The sequence below is a fragment of the Artemia sp. Qi Xiang Cuo genome, chromosome 21, assembly GCF_049724085.1.
Source record: "Artemia sp. Qi Xiang Cuo chromosome 21, ASM4972408v1, whole genome shotgun sequence".
Taxonomy (NCBI): domain Eukaryota; kingdom Metazoa; phylum Arthropoda; class Branchiopoda; order Anostraca; family Artemiidae; genus Artemia; species Artemia sp. Qi Xiang Cuo.
Window position 1 is genome coordinate 12,521,900 of NC_142814.1, and position 13,916 is coordinate 12,535,815.

A 13,916-nucleotide genomic window follows, 5' to 3' on the forward strand; every position below is an offset into this window, starting at 1 on the left:
AAGTTCTGTGGACCAAAAGTAATTACCCTTTTTTAAAACATTAGTTGTTCTATTAATTCTAACAGTATCACCAACATTGAATTTTTTTTTATTGACAATCGTTTCATTGTAATATTTTTTAAGAAAGGTATCAATTGTATCAAGATCAGAATGATGAACTTCCGTTGGGGTTGAGTTGGACAATGATCGATGAGGTCGTTGATTATAAATCAACATGATTTTATCTAAATCATGAATAAAAGCAAATGTATTTTGAGAAGTCGAATAGTTCTTATCGATCGTTCGGCCAATGCAGCCTTTATACGACTATGACTATGATAGAGCAGTGTATTATATTCCACTAGTACTTTTGCAACATGGGGATTAACAAATTCACTACCATGATCCGTTTGAACTTTCTTAAACAAACCCTACTCGAGAATACTTTCTATAGCCTGAGCAACTTCAACGCCTCTCTTTGACCGCAATGGAATTGCATATGCATAACGACTGTAAACACTGATTGCAAGTAGAATTTACTTCTACGGTGTATTGTGACGTCTTTGAATCTCATCTAGTCAGGAGATCTGCTTGCATTATATGCAATGGGAAAAAGGCTTTAGTTTTTCGATAATGATTAGCCCGAAGTCTATGATTTCTATGCAGAGTGTAACTTGATTCATTTAGTAGATAGTCTTGTACACATTTAGTGTGAACACCAGTGACTTTGGAAAGAGTGGTGGGGGAGCTTAAACTTTCCGCTACACCAATATTTTCATAAGCATCCTTCAGAACCTCAATCCTTTTGAATGTAAGAACGTAGTTTTGCGTTCGCTACCCTTTTTTATTCAATTGGTTGGCAAGAAGGATGATGGTGAAGTTGCTTTGATATGTTTTTGCTTTTGTATAACTATAAGTGGTGTGCTGCTCCTCCTCCTCACCATTGTCAATTTTCCACTAGGTGTGCTAGTATTTTCCAAGATTGATTTAAAATCTTCTTCTTCTTGTTCATGTTCACATTTTAATGGCGTTGTTGATGATGGTGGTGCATGTTCATTTATTTTTTTTTAGAATTTGTCTATTGCTATTAAGGCTTTTGGGAAAGTTTATTGTATTTAGAAAGTTGTATAGATGATCATCAATTAGTAATAGTAACTTACGAATTGTTACCCTCTCAGAGATTGAAGGAAGAGTATTTAGGGTCTAGCACTGAATTACAATTCTTTTTCCACGCCCATAAGTCTAATTATAGAACTGGGAACATCTAACTTGGTGAGTTAGGAGCCGCGTTCTTTTTTCACGATATGAGTGGGGGCTAATATTTTCAATTTTCGACACAAATGTATACAATTCCTCCTTCAATAATTGTGTTCCAGCAGCAGCAGCAGCAGCAGAATCCTGAGGAGATGATTCTTTTTTTGTGATCAATACCACTGGCCTTCGCACGATAGGGCTTATGTTTGTCCACTCGGCGAAGTGCATCTTGAAGTAAAAGCAGTTTTTTATCATCTTCAATATTCTCGTTGTCATTAAATTTACTCAGATTGTTCTCAAAGTGTTCCACGGGTGAGAGAGCGAGTTCTATTGGCGTTGATTTATAGGGTTTTGCCATTCTCTAGAGAAAACTGTTTACAAGTCCTGCAATTATTGGTAGTAAAAGAGTGAAAAAGCTACCGCCCGCCTGGAGAAGAGGTTTCCTTTTAAAATTCTTTCCTTTGATTTTATAGGTCAATGTGCGTACAATGGAACGATGTTGCTTTGCCTGTTGCTTAACTACTTCTGGCAGTTGAACATTGCCCTCGGTCAAATTTAAACAAAATTCAGATATTAGATTAATGAAATCATTGTCAATACCATGTTTGAGTATGGCTTTCCTAAGCGAGGGTTTTGAAGTGCTTAGAACTGAAAATAAATGTCTATTTTCATGTAGTTTCTTCAGTGTCATGATGGTACCTAATACCCTTTTTTAATGTTCACGGGGATATATACTGTAATTTCATTGTCAAAAATATCTGTGACTACACGCAGATCCTCTGGTGTATTTTGATTAAGATCCAATAGAATGTAGCCGTAGGGTTTATTAGTTGCCTGATTTGTACGCTGAGAGCAGAAATTTAGGGGCGCAAGGGTATATCTGTTTATTAAGATCTATTACCGAGCTAAAATCATGTATAACTCTGAATATAACATATTTGGGACACTTCATTGCAAGGGTTTACATACACTTACTCTAGTAAAATAGGCTGTGTTGAACTAGAGTAACGGAAATCTGTTCATGATGAGAGCGAACAGTGAATATTTGCACCATTTCCTGGGACCATTGTTCAATAGATTCAGCCAGATCGTCAATAATACGCCAAGAGTTTGGTTCAATAATGTTGAAAACATCAAGTCCCTGTATGAATTGTATCTGCACCAATCCCGATATGCCAATTGCTTTTATTTTATCGTATGACTCCTGCCAAATACTGTAACAATAGTACATTTTTTTGGCTTTTCCACAAACATTTTATCGCAATTTTTAATTATTTTAGTTAAGAGTGCTGTTTTGCCTGACATTGATGGCCCACACAGAAACGATCTGAATGGTGTTCTAAATTGATACCTGTTCCCTTCAACAATTCACCTACAACTAACTGTAGACTATAGTTGTATAATGACTAAATAATTTCCCTACTAGTCCGTTCAAGAATAATGAGAAGAAGAAGAAGAATAAAGAATCATATTTTCTTTTATTATACATAAAAGTAATAGCACTTTATAAATACTACACTGAACATGAAAAAATTAAACATGAAAAAATACACTTTTTTAAAAATTTATTTATAATAAAAAATACAACATTTATTTTACATAAGCACTAGAAAAAAAAAACACTTTAATAAATACACTTTTTTTTAAATTTATTTATAAAAAGAAAATACAACATTTATTAGAATATATACACTTAAAATAATATCATACTTTTATTTACAACATTTTAAATTTGAAATAGGGTCCCCCCCAGGGGGGGGGCGGCCGCTGCAGCGGCCGGGAAGCGTTGCGGGCCCCGCTGCGGCGGGCTGGGGGGGGCATTAAATAGTGGAATTTGTGAGGAAATTGCTCTGCCTTGCACACACACACACACACACACATTGAAAATTGTTTGCGATGAAAAAAGAGAAAAAATAATTTAAAAACACACATCACCCAAAAAAAACCTCCCACCCAATTTGTACTTTTAAAGAATTTAAGTTAATTTTTGTAGACCGAGTTGTTTTATGTACTCTACACATTCAAGTCGGTCTGAGATTAAATAGTGACCGTGTGGTAGTACCTTCACACCATCCTCAAGTACATAAACTTTTTCTGATATGGCTGACCTGGCGTTTTCTCAGCTCTAGCTGTTTAATTTTTAAATTGTAAAGAGCAAATCGCGATGACTTTTGCTCTTGGGACTTAACTACGTTCCACAAAGTTTCTATACAAACACATATCGAAATTCTTTTTTTACAAAGTGTGTAAGTACCCCCTTGCAAACTTGTTTGATATCCTTGTTGTGCGTTTCCACACAGTATACTTTCGGCCCAGGAAACACACCACTGGATATCAGACCGCTTCCCGTTTCAGTTTTAACATTAACAATTGATTTGGGGCCTGGCATTTCACTAGCTCTGGATAGAGGGATTCATCTCAATTGGTGTAGTCCATTCGCAAACTAATGTACTCGCCATTTTCCAAATCATTGAATAGATTTTCATTTTTACTTTTGACAGGAGTAACTCAGTGTCTCCATAATACACTTGAACTTGTCCCTTAATCGGCAACTGTACCTTGCATATATTGTAATAAAATGACAACATGAGTTTTTTAGATATTTCAGTTATTGCACTCCTACCTGCAATATTTTTATTTAAAACAATGTTTCTTTTTTTGCGATGTAAAAGCACCATATCAGAGTCTATGATTGTGAACGATGTGAAGTTTGGATCCGCAATGATTCGAGCACAATCTTTGGGATTGGTTACAATGTCACATCGACTTCTGTTTCGTACGCTTTCGCACATTTTACCGAAGGCTGAGTTCAAAATGAGTTTATAGACTTCTTTTTCAACTTTCGTTTTCGCTTGTGAACGCTTACTGACAAAGGTGTCAATAAACCCTTTCATGTAAGGCTTTTGATCAAATTGTAGGGCTCTAAGGACTTCTTTGACTTTGAAACCATTGAACACCATCCATTTCAATAGCACGTGGTGAACAACGATATTTTGTTTTGGGTTGAGGTCGGCAATCAGTTTCAGTTTTGAAGGTATCCAGTGCATATTCCCATCTCTGCTAAAGATGAATTTTAGGGGCTCCGAGAGGCCCTACCTACCGGTCTATTGATGCACGGAAAAACAAAGTGTTTTACCGTGTCATGGATTTCCACGGGTATTTCACCGTCATTTTAAAAAAAACATCCCTGTGCCCCATTCTCCTCAACGCTAGCAATTTCGAGGAATATCGAAGAATATGGATTTTTAAACCATTTATAATTGCCAGACAGCAAAAATCAGTGAGACATTGCCGATGGGTAAAGGGAATTTATATCCAAAAAACTGCATCTGACTTTTCATCGGTGTGCTGTTTATTCGGATCAGTATTCATGATACGGTCCCCGTGAAAAACATACCCACCCCTCATTGATCTCTCTACAAACAGATGCTAATCCACATCGGCGATCAGACCTATTTCTTCTTTGCTGATTTTAAGTATCAAGTCCATCACCAGATGAGGAGTGGAAAAATAATAACCTAACTCCAACCGAAATTCCCCATAGATTTTATCCGTATTTTGCACACATTGTCCAGAAGAATGAGAACGTAAATGGCCAAGTATATTTTACAGTAATCCCACCCTTTTTTGTAACAGTCCTTTGCCTGATCCTTCTTAGCAAATTCATAGTGGCTAGTGGTGCACTCACTCTTATTAAGAGAATTGCTAAAAGCTTAAATGGGCGGTAAAGACACCTCATCTAGCGTCGAGGCAGAGTTGTAGTAAGCATATGCATATATGCCCTTACACGTTAATAAATCATACATTTCATCATCGGTGAAGCGCTGTTTGAGGAGGGGGAAGCTATCAAAATTGTCACTTTTCTGTACCTGAATCAACTGACTTAAGGACTTGGGGAAGAAGCTGAATGAGTTTAAAAAACGGATTTTATTTAGGCACGTGATACCCTTGTCAACTGTTTTCCACATGAATTCTAGCAGCAGTAGCATCTCCAATGATTTGGGTATGACATTATATGAAAAAGAACCATCTATCCATGCGTCATCTACAACTCCGCCCTTGGCAATGCGGGCCAACGCCGGTAGAACAAACTTTAATGCGTAATTGGAATTGTGTACAAAAACAGGTACGAAATATTGCTGTCTAACGTTTAAATTGCACGACTGATGTGCTACCCCTCTAAAGTTACTTCCCCCGATGTAATTTCCTGCCACAAATGATCGTGGTCGATCACCTTGCTCCTCTCTCCATTCCCTACTCCATCATCAAATCCCACTTGTAAACCTAACATATTTTACGATTTTTATTGCCAATCTGTCATCTTGTGATAAAAGTACAGGATAGTTTGCGTAACAAAAGTACAAAATTACAACGGCTACTGTTTTGATTAGACTCGCCAATACCAAGCGCATGCAGTCTTCGCCGCCCAACATCTCAACTACATCCAGCACTTGCATGGTACTATTGAAATCTCGTTGCGCATGAGCGTAAGAGACCCCTGTGGCTTCGTGTATTTAAACACGATTTGGATTTGACAAATCGTACACGTCTTTAAGTCGGGCCTTGCAGTCCAAAGCGATCTTATTGCTCTGTAGGAACGTGTTTTGGAAATTCTTAAAACGTAAGATCGCTCTATCTCCGCTTACCGTCTCCACAGCCTGGTATCCATGACGTTCACAGTGTTTCATGTGATGCTTTAACTTTAAATCAGTCCAAAATCAGAACAGGAATGTCGGACAGTACTAACGTAAACCCCCACATTTTTTACCCTCACTTAAAACCCTACTAATATCCGTAATTGGATTTAAATTTTCAATTGAATCAGGCTCTGTGGGTGGCGTGTATAGAAGCCAGACCCAATGTTCCACTGATTCAATTGAAGGAGCCCTCACTGGAAATAATACACCCTTCTTATCGGAACGGTGGCCCTCCTCAAATTCTGTTTCATACTGCAACACCGTGACACCAATCTTTAAATGCGCCTTAGCCCGTTCGAAAATATCTATTCCTTTTAATGTCACGCGAAATTGGCAATTTAAACAATTAAAATCTACTATTGGGAACTTTGAACCCTCCCCATCAATAATTGCCATTTCATCCAACTTTTTCTTGGATACGTTATCGTGCAGGGGTCTGTATGCGGCAATTAAAAATGCAAATTTGAAACACTGTAGCCTCGTATCGAAATAGATTCGTTGTACCCCCGTACATCCCTCTAAATCTGAATGATATTTTAATTCAATATTCCTCACTCCCCCTTTTAAAATAAAATCCTTTTTAAATCTAAAAACATTTAAATTTAAACTTTCAATAATTAAACCCACTGACGCACTACCCCCTAGTTATAATTGGCAACTTTAATTTGAATTAAGTTTAACTAATCTAAAAAAACCTTCTCATAATTCAATAGATACAAGTGAATCGCTAACATCCCTGTGCGCAAGTATTTTGAATACAGCTCGCTCGCACTTTCTTAAAAAAATATTTTTAGTGCTATTGATGCTTTTAAACTGACCCCCACCCCCCAGAGCCCCATCTGTTGTTCAAGAAAGGCTCGAATCTTATTAACATATAAATCGGTAATGTCCAGGGGATCTCTTATTATATCCCCTGACACTAAAGAGTTAAAGGGGTCACCGAATTTGGCGCTGTAGACCTTTGTAAGGTGCAAGGCAGAGTTGGAAAGAAAAAAAATCTGGAAGTGGGAATAGTTGTGACGATGTTATATCATTATTATTACTAGCAGTATCATTAACCAGAATGGTGGGGGGGGGTGGCATAAAATCGTCAATAACAACACCTCCAGTCTGTTCAACCGCATTGGGTGAATGTGGCATGAATTTCCCTAGGCTACTTAGTATATCTCCTAGGTTGTTTGGGGATAGCTGACCAGGCCAGCCCGTATTGTCCTGAGACGGAATTTCTTTATGAGGACCCGGTTTAGATGCACTAGCACTTCTAACATCACCTAAATGTTCTCTCATAAATTTATCTGTCCATTCCAGGTCCTCAACCATGTCAATGTCACAGGTTAGATCATCTAGGCTGGCCATGTCCCCATAACAATCATTTAGAAAACCCCTATGCCACTCCATATTATAAAAGAACTAGTGTAGGTTCATCCCTAAACTCCCTTGGTGGTGCGATGAATGGTTCAGGTCCACTAAAAATGGATGCTTCATCACCTGATGTTGATGGCTCTGCTAATTCATTGGTCTATGGAAAAAAGGGTTTATTTTCTATGTGAAATATCCATTATTTCATAAAGTTTAAAAACTGTCAATTTTTTACCCTCAAAACTTAATTTCTCCCTCCTAGAATTATCTTAACTAAATATTTGCCTCCACCCCCAGAAAGCTCGGAAAGACGCAATACCCCATTTATTATGAAGCATTTCAAGTCAGATGTTTACCGGAGTAGTAAATAAGTAGCATTTTTACGCCTCCCTCAAAACTTAATTTCTCCCTCCTAGCATGATTTTAACTAAATACATGCCCCATTGGGACTTGTTCATTGTCTTCGGTATTTTATGATTTCTCATAGGCCACTGGCCTAATTTGGCTTTTGTGTGTGCCCCATTATTTTCGAGTGGGATCCATTTTAACTGAATCCCCGTGTAACTGAACCCCAAGCAACTGAACCATCGTGCATCTGAACCCTCTTGCAACTGAGCCCTCTTGCAACTCAACCCCCCGGTGCAACTCCACCCCATTTAACTAAACCTTGTGTAACTGAACCATCGTGCAAGTGAACTTCCGTACAAGTGAACTCCCCGTATAACCGAGCCCCGTACAACTGAACCCTCTATGCAACTGAACCCCCGTATAATCGAATCCTCGTATAACCGAACCCCCATACAACTGAACCCTCGGTGCAACTGAACCCCCTAAGCTATCTGATAAATGGTGCTTGCCATAGAAGTTACAGCTAGCTCGCTACAAAATGTTCATGGGGCATAGTGAATCACGCTTTCTCTCCTCAAATTCATGTCAGTGCTGCCAGTCTCATGATTGAGCTTTGGTCGTTTTTCACTTGACGCCTGAATATCTGAGTCTTGGAAATAAAAATCAATTTTTAGTTATTCACTAGATATTTAAATGCAATGTACGAAAAAAAAATACAATTTCAACTATTAGCTACATTTGAAATTTATTTAGAATATTAATGGTGGGCACACCTTCCTCCAACGCCTCTTTTTTTTCTTCAATAATAACCCCTTTATTAAATACACAAGCGTATATACAATGATCTTCTCAACTATATATGGCACGGAAGAAAATTGCTATCTGTTGATTTAAAAATCGAAATTGTTGGGAACGCTCTTTCACCGAGATATCGCTATACCTGGCCATCTACTTTGAAGCTAGCAAAAAATATACGATCTGAAGCATTTCAAGTCAGATGTTTACTGGATATTAAATAAGTACCATTTCTACACATCCTTCAAAACTGAATTCCCCCTCCTAGCATTATTTTTAACCCCAATTATTAAGTTAGGTTAAGCTATGAATGCATATAGCCATAAAAGTAAAGTTTTTTGACACATCAGTCACATACCCTCCACCAACACTGCTACAAAAATGAGCCAAAAACACATAAAAAAAGGTGCATAAGAAACATTTAAAGCTAAATTGCCTATTAGTGTAGTGGAATGCTATAACATAAATTTTTAAATACGATACATGAAAAAAAAATACAATCTTAATTATTATCTACATATGAAATTTATTCAGAATATTAATGGTGGGCACACCTTCCTCCAACTCCTCTTTTTTTTTTCAATAATTACACCTTTAGTAAATACACAAGCGTACATACAATGATCTTCTCAATTATATATGGCACGGAAGAAAATTGCTATCTGTTGATTTAAAAATAGAAATTGTCGGGGAACGCTATTTCACCGAGATATCTTTATACCTGGCCATCTGCTTTGAAGCTAGCGAAAAATATACGATTACGATCTGAAGCATTTCAAGTCAGATGTTTACTGGATATTAAATTAGTACCATTTCTAAACATCCTTCAAAACTGAATTCCCGCTCCTAGCATTATTTTTAACCAAAATTATTAAGTTCGGTTAAGCTATGAATGCATATACCCATAAAAGTTGAGTTTTTGACACATCAGTCACACACCGTCCACAAACAATGCTACAAAAATGAGCCAAAAATACATAGAAAAAGGTCTATAAGATACATTTAAAGCTAAGTAGCCTATTAGTGTAGTGGAATGCTATAACATACATTTTTAAATACGATACATGAAAAATACAATTTCAACTATTAGCTACATATGAAATTTATTCAGAATATTAATGGTGGGCACACCTTCCTCCAACTCCTCTTTTTTTTTTCAATAATTACCCCTTTAGTAAATACACACGCGTACATACAATGATCGTCTCAATTATATATGGAACGGAAGATAATTGCTATCTGTTGAGTTAAAAATAGAAATTGTCGGGGAACGCTATTTCACCGAGATATCTTTATACCTGGCCATCTGCTTTGAAGCTAGCGAAAAATATACGATCTGAAGCATTTCAAGTCAGATGTTTACTGGATATTAAATAAGTACCATTTCTAAACATCCTTCAAAACTGAATTCCCGCTCCTAGCATTATTTTTAACCAAAATTATTAAGCTCGGTTAAGCTATGAATGCATATACCCATAAAAGTTGAGTTTTTTGACACATCAGTCACACACCGTCCACAAACAATGCTACAAGAATGAGCCAAAAACACATAAAAAAAGGTCTATAAGATACATTTAAAGCTAAGTAGCCTATAAGTGTAGTGGAATGCTATAACATACATTTTTAAATACGATACATGAAAAATACAATTTCAACTATTATTTTATTCAGAATATTAATAGGGGTCGCCCCTTCCCTCAACTCATCTTCTTTTTCTCTACAATAATTATCCCCTTCAGTAAATAGACACTCGTACATACAATGATCGTCTAATTAAGTTTGTTTAAAGTGCAGTGAAATGTAATCTGACGAAAAAACAGCCTTCTAATCAAAACAGCTGTTTGGAACATGTGAATCTTATCATAGCTCGCATATTTACAGAAAGTTCACCTTTCTTTGTGAAACTCAAAATGATAGATAATGCTGTGTGAAACTCATAATGCTAGATAGGAAATAAAAAAGCTTATATTAGTCTACGAATAATGTATATTTACTTACCAATATAATTTTTTTATTTTCAATTTAAAATGAGCGAATTGATTCTTATATACTTATTACAACCTCTATGAATCAACTGATCCATAAATGATCGTTTTGCTCTATATATATAGAAAAAAAAATTATTATAACCAACTGTAAACCGGTATTTCTTGGATGAGATCTTTCTTTGATTACGCAATTTGACAGTTTTTAGTTTTTGGTAAAAAAAAAATTGTTATGATGAAAGTTCGTCAAAAACCAGTCTGCTTGCGTTATATAATCTCAATTGTACTTTCAAAGCGTGTTTGTTCACTTTATAGGTCTTTAATATAAAAGCATTGGTCACTTTTTGCAATGTGCACGTCAAATTGCACTGTATATGGTGTATATGGACTATAACGCCCCTGAAATCACTCGTCAAATATATAGATAGCACACTACTAGCCCGACAGTAACCGAAACTCTAAAAAACGGAATTTTGATACAAATAGACACATCAAAAGAAGAGGATTTTTAAGATGATTTTAATATAAGTTTCATCAAGTTTAGTCCAACCCAGCAAAAGTTACGAGCTTGAGAAAATTTGCCCTATTTTCTAAAAAGGGGGAAACACCCCATAGAAGTCATCGTATCGACTCAGTGGTCCTAGAATTTCGTGAGAGGGCTCATTTGAACGGAAATTAAAGGTTCTAGTACCCTTTTTAAGTGACCAAAAAATTGGAGGGAAACTAGGTCCCCTCCCCCGCTCATTTTTTCCCAAAGTCACCCGATCAAATTTGTGAGATCTCCATTTTGTTCAGCATAATCGTAACATGTAATAACTATGTCTTTCAAGACGACTTAATCCCCCACAGTCCCCAGGGGAAAGGCTGCAAGTTATGAACTTTGCCCATTGTTTATATATAGTATTGGTAATTGATAAGTATACAGACGTTTTCAGGGGAGGCCTTTTTTCTGGGACGGGGGGGGGGGGGGGTCGGGGGGGTTGAGTTACGTGGGAGGATCTTTCCATGCAAGAATTTTTCACGGGAGAAGAGAATTTCCATGAAGGGGATGTTGGGTTTTCTAGCATTACTTAAAAAACAATTAAATAAAAAAAAGTTTTTTCAACTGAAAGTAAGGAGTAGGCCTACCACTAAAATTTAAGACGAACAGAAATTATTACGTATATGAGGGGGGGGGGGTTCTTTCCCTCCTCATAATCTCGCTCTTTACGCTAAAATACTTTTAGTTATTTCAAAAGAGCTATTTTTTATAATTCAACGACGTTTGTGATTCCGGGGTCATTATTAAAGAATTGGAGAAAATTTTGTAGTTTAGCGTAATGTGCATGGTATTGACGAGGGGACGAACCCCGCATATTACCTATATGAGGAATTTCACCCCCTCGTCAATACCTCACTTTTTACGCTAAAGTTCAAATTTTGTTGAATAATGGTCGATATAAGCAATAATTTATTTGTGTTGTTTTCAGGTCAATGTTATCATGTAATTTTACATTAAGCAGCTTCACGATTATGATTTTTATGTGATATTGTGATTTGTGATATTATGTGATTTTATGTGATATGATTTTAAACCAAAGACATTGTATGTCTTCGGGTTTTGGTTGTTATTAAATTAAAAACCAAAAAGTTTTTTCCAACTGAAAGTAAGGAATAACATTAAAACTTAAAACGAACATAAATTATTGCATATATCTTTTAAAGATTTTTCCTTTCATTTATTTCAGTGATTTGAGAATTGCTCCACTTCTGGCTTTCATTTTCATAAAAATAGTTTCGACCTCTTTGGCCGTTTTGTTATTATGCCTTACAATATTAGTTCCACAAATATCATTTAAGGTACGTGGGAGAATCTTTCCATGGAGATAATTTCTCGTGGGGGAAGGGAATTTTCCATGGAGGGGATCTGGATTTCCGTACATGATTAAAGAACGATCAGTAATTAAATAAAAACAAGTTTTTTCAGCTGAAAATGAGAAGCTACATTAAAACTTAACAGGAACAGAAAATATTACTTATATGAGATGGGCTGCCTCTTCTCAATAGCTCTCTCTTACGCTAAAGTTTCTTTTTTAACTTTTAAAAGAGGTTATTATTTTAATTAAACAACCTTTGTGATTCAGGAGTCATTCTTAAACGACTGGAACAAAAATCAAACTTAGGTATTATAAGGTTATTATTAGTTAAAAAAAGTAAAATTAATATACAAATTTCGTTTTAATTATTCGGTACTTTCGCATTATGAAGGCCTCTCGGGTTAGTCACTATAGAGAAGGCAATGATAAAACCCGTTTTTGACATGATAACCGATGTAGACTAGGCAATGTTAGCCTAGTTTGCATTGCGTATACGATATTATACTGTGTTTTTTTTTATTTTAGGGGGGGGGGGAAGGTACCCAGGTTAGGTTAGGTTACGTATTTAATATATGCAATGCTTTACTGTGAAAGCATTGTGTGTTTTGCACGTACTGTGAGCCAAATTCAAAACTTGCATTAATTCAAAAACGTTCAGAAATTAAATAAAAAACAAGTTTTTTAAAACTAAAAGTAAGGAGCGACATTAAAACTCAAAACGAACAGAAACTATTCCGTATATGAAAGGGGCCGTTCCCTGCTCAACGCTCCGCTCTTTACGTTAAAGTTTTTTGTTGTTTTATGAAGCCGAGTTGTGAGAAAGAGCCACACTTTAGCGTAAAGAGAGGGGTGTTGAGCAGGGAATAGCCCCTTTCATATACGTAATAATTTCTGTTCGTTTTGACTTTAATGTCGCTTTTAGTTAAAAAAAAACTTGTTTTTTTATATTTAATTATTAAAAAGAACTGCCGAGCGGAGACACGACTTTTCCAACTACCCTCCGAAATAGAAGCGTTTGTATTAAGACACGTTTTTCATTGGATGACATGAAATCCGACTTTATAAAATATAACTCGTCTCTAAACTTACCATAATATGACTATTCGAGCAAGAAATAAATTACCATTTTTAAAATATTCTAGTATATCCTTCAGACAGCACATCAATTTTAAACACAATAGAAGTATATTATTATCCTTTAGATATAAGGTACTAAAAGAAACGTACTATTTGACGGCAAGTACAAAAGAAAAAACGTATACCCTCTTAGTGATTTTTTTTCATACAAGTGATTGGCTGAAAGTTAAGGACAGTCATCAGTTATATACGCTAAGACTATGCTCACAAATAGTACTGTATTTAATCCCTTCAAGTGCTGAATAGAACTCGTTTTTTCAGACTATGGACATTTCTCTAGACTATTACATTGGAAGCATGTTTAGAAAGTTAAATCACAATCACAAAAGCACATCACAAAAAGTGTTTTCAGTAGTGAATTATATAAAAAAAAGGATATAGAAAACAAGCTATCAAAAAGCACTATTAGAAGTCCTTAGAGTAGTTTATTGAGTTTTTCTACTTATTTTTTAGAGCACAAATAAGTACAAAATTTTAGTACCCGAATAATTAAATTTTTTTTTGGG